Consider the following 4103-nt stretch of genomic DNA (forward strand, 5'->3'; position numbering starts at 1 on the left):
TATGATGAGAACTATAAACCACTGTTGAGAGAAGTTAAAGGACACAAGAAGATGGAAAGATATCAAATGCTCTTGGATTGGAAGAATTAACATTACGGAAATGTCCATATTACCTAAAGTGATCTACAGATTCAATGCAATCCCTATCTAAATTCTAATGATATTTTTCACAGAAATGGAAAAAAAAAAAAAAACTATCCAGACATTTACATGAAATAACAAAAGACCATGCATAGCCAAAACAATCCTGAGCAAAAATAAATAATAAATAGATAAATAGATAAATAAATAAATAGATAGATAGATAAATGAATGAATGAATGAATAAATAAATAAATAAATAAAGCTGGAGGAAAAATGCTACCTGACTTTTTGCTACAAAGCTATAATAACCAGAACAGCATGGTACTGGCATAAAAAAGGACACACAGATCAATGGAATAGAATTGAGAACCCAGAAATCAACCCAGGCACCTAGAGCCATCTGATCTCTGACAAAGGCACCAGTTGTACACATTGGGGAAGAGACCGTCTCTCCAGTAAATAGTGCTGGGAAAACTGGATATTCATATGTATGAGAATGAAACTAGATCCATACGTCTCACCATATACCAAAATCAACTCAACATGGATTAAAGAATTAAATATACATCCTGAAATAATAAAACTCCTTAAAGAAAACATAGGGGAAACACTCTAGAAAGTAATAGGAATGAGTACAGACTTCATGAATATGACCCCAAAAGCACAGGCAACCAAAGGAAAAATACACGAATGCGATTATATCAAACTAAAAAGCTTTTGTACAGCAAAAGAAACAATCCACAGAGTGAAAAGACAACCAACAGAGTGGGAGAGAATATTTGCAAAATATTCATCTGACAAAGGATAGATATCTAGAATATACAAGGAACTGAAACAACTTACAGCCCACCCCCCAAAAAAACCAAATAACTGAATTAAAAAATGGGCAAAGGAGCTGAATAGGCATTTCTCAAAGGAAAATATACAAATGGCCAACGGACACATGAAAAAATGCTCATCATAACTCTGCATTTGGGAAATGTAAATCAAAATCACACTGAGATACCATCTCACTCCAGTTAGGATGGCTGATATCCAAAAAACTGGGAATGATAAATGCTGGTAAGGTTGCAGAGAAAAAGGAACTCTCATACTGTTGGTGGGACTGCAAAATGGTGCAGCCTTTATGGAAAATGGTATGGAGGTTCCTCAAAGAATTACAGATAGATCTACCATATGACCCAGTTATTACACTGCTGGGAATATACCAAGAGGAACTGAAATCATCATGCTGAAGGGATACCTGTACTCCCATGTTTGTTGCAGCATTATTTACAACAGCCAAGAATTGGAATCAGCCCAAATGTCCATCATCATATGAGAGGATAAGGAAACTGTGATGTATCTATATAATGGAATACCACTCTGCTATAAAAAAGAATGAAATACTACCATTTGCAACAACATGGATGGACTTAGAGAAAATTATAGTAAGCAAAACAAGTCAGGCACAGAAAGAGAAATATCACATGTTCTCACTTATTTGTGGGATCTAAAAATAAATAGATTAACAAACAAAGAAAGAAATGAATAATGGGTAAGTGGGAAGAAGACAGAACAATCACAACAATTCCTTGAACTGGTTAAGAGGAGTGAACAGATATGATGTGGGGGGGGTGAGAAAGAGGAATGGGTAAAGGGACACAAAAATCAACTATAATGTATATTTAGAAGTTAAATCAAAAAATAAATAAATAAAGTTAGGTGGAATTTAACGGATACCATGAGTGGATCAACTGGACAGACCAGATTTCTTTGTAAATGTACTGAAAAATATAAAAATCCGAAAAAGAAAAAAAAAAAAAAAAAAAAAAAGAAAGGCTTAAAAATGCATACATTAAGGCATGTCTGTGCTAATTGCAAAAGAGTTCTTTATGTTAGAAAAATATTCACTGTGGTTTTATTACCCTGGTGATTTCCAATATGATTGCTTGCCAAAAGCATATTTAGAGTGAATCTTTTGCATTTGGATAAAGGGAAGCAGAACAATTCATATAAAATATCAAGAATTAGCAAATTAATAAAGATATTAGTATGTTTTTCTATTTCTTTCTTCAAGTAAATAGACCCAGTCCCAGGATAATTCACATGAAATGACACTAGCAAAGAAGAGGACACAGGATTGTTTCCCAGAGCAACAGGTATAGGGTAAAGAGATCCTTTCACCCTTTTTTTTTTTTTTAACTTTTATTTTGTCGATATACATTGTGGTTGATTATTGTTGCCCCTTATCACCCTTTTTTACTTCCTGTAGAATCTGCATTCCAGAGTTCTTGCACAGACTTCTCGCCATTCTCATAAACAAGCAGGATGACATATCAAGAACATGGGTCAAAGCCATTCAATCAGGAGAGCCTAGTTCAAAAGAACAAAGGGGTATTGTGTCTGGTTATTTTTTTCTTCTTCCTTTTTTTTTTTTTTTTTTTTTTTTTTTTTGCTTTTGCTTTTTGTTGGTTGTTAGTCATTTTTTTTTTTTTTTTAAATATGAAGCACAGACCCTGATATTAGCCTTCTATTTCTCTACTCTCTTTTCAGAGGCAGTTAATTTTTTAAAAAATGGATAATTGGCCTTACTAAAGAATTTTCTCTGTAACTGATTTTATTTTATTTTATTTTATTGTTCATTATTAGCATATTCATTCTTATAAATTGTGATATTTCTTTATGCCCTTTACCCAACCTGTCACTTTCCAAACTCCCTTCCTCCCTCTCTCCGATCTGTGGTATCCTTAGGTCTGTTCTCTCCTTCTGGAAATTTCAACATATTGTTGTGGTCTTTTCTTTCTTTCTTTCCTTCATTCCTTACTTCTTCCCTCCTTCCTTCCCCTCTCCCTTCCTCCCTTCCTTCCTTCCTAGCAGCCAGTTATGAGTGAGAACGTGTGGTATTTCTGTTTCTTTGTCTAGCTTATTTCACTTAACATAAATTTCTCCAGACTCATCCGTGATGCTACAAATGGCAGATTTTAATTCTTTTTTATGGCTGAGTAGTATTCATTGTTTATATATACTGCATTTTCTTTGTCCAGTTGTCTGTCAATGGACACTTAGGTTGGTCCCATATATTGGCTCTTGTAAACAGAGCTGCAAGAAACATGGAAGTATTAAATAAAGTAGCTATTTAGGTAAGCTGAGGAAAATAACACTTTGAGAGGAAGGAATGACGTGAAAAATTGTAAAGACACATGAAGGGAAAACTTCCATTACTGTGTTTACAGTGGAACATGAAAGCTAAAGAAAGAAAAGAGTCATGTATTGAATATGTTATTTGAGAGTAATTTCCTAGGAGCTTTAAGATGATAAAGATACTTGCATTTTAGCTAGATCATGTAAGGAGAATAGATTTGAGGAAAATTCACCTGGAAGTAAGAAGCATGCTTCAGAATCAAGAGATCGTGATCTCTGAATGGAGCCCTAGTGACAGGTATGACATAGGAGTGGGACAATTAATATAAACAAATATTTAGGAAGTAAAATCTGTAGGACATGGTGATTAACTACATGTAGGAACTTCAAAAAGTTTATGGAAAACATTTGTATTAACTTTAAGTTATATTTTTTCATGAATTTTTTGAAGTACCCTCATATATGAGAGCAGGAAGAGGTATACGTAATGGATGACTCTCACGCTTATAACTTGGGTCACTGAATCGATGGAGGTATAAGAAAATACACAGGAGAGTCAGCAGAGTGAGGATGAAGAAAAGTTCAGTGGAATTGAATTTGATTTTCAGAAATCCATAAGAAACCTAAGTAAGGGTTTAGTGAAAAAGTTTAGGCTGTAGCTGAATTTTGAGATTCATAACCATATTGAAGATAGTGAAAACCATAAAAAATGATAAGTTCAACTTGGGAAAAATATAAAAATTTAGAAGAAGAGGATTAATAATGAAACTTTAGGGGATATAAATGTTTAGCATAAAAGGATAGAAAAAAAATCTAGAACTCAGTTAAATGTAGAGAAATAGCAAGGCAATTAAATTGAGGAAAGAACAACCTTTTCAACAGATGATGCTAAGACA

The sequence above is a fragment of the Cynocephalus volans genome, chromosome 4 (genome assembly GCF_027409185.1).
Source record: "Cynocephalus volans isolate mCynVol1 chromosome 4, mCynVol1.pri, whole genome shotgun sequence".
Lineage (NCBI taxonomy): Eukaryota > Metazoa > Chordata > Mammalia > Dermoptera > Cynocephalidae > Cynocephalus > Cynocephalus volans.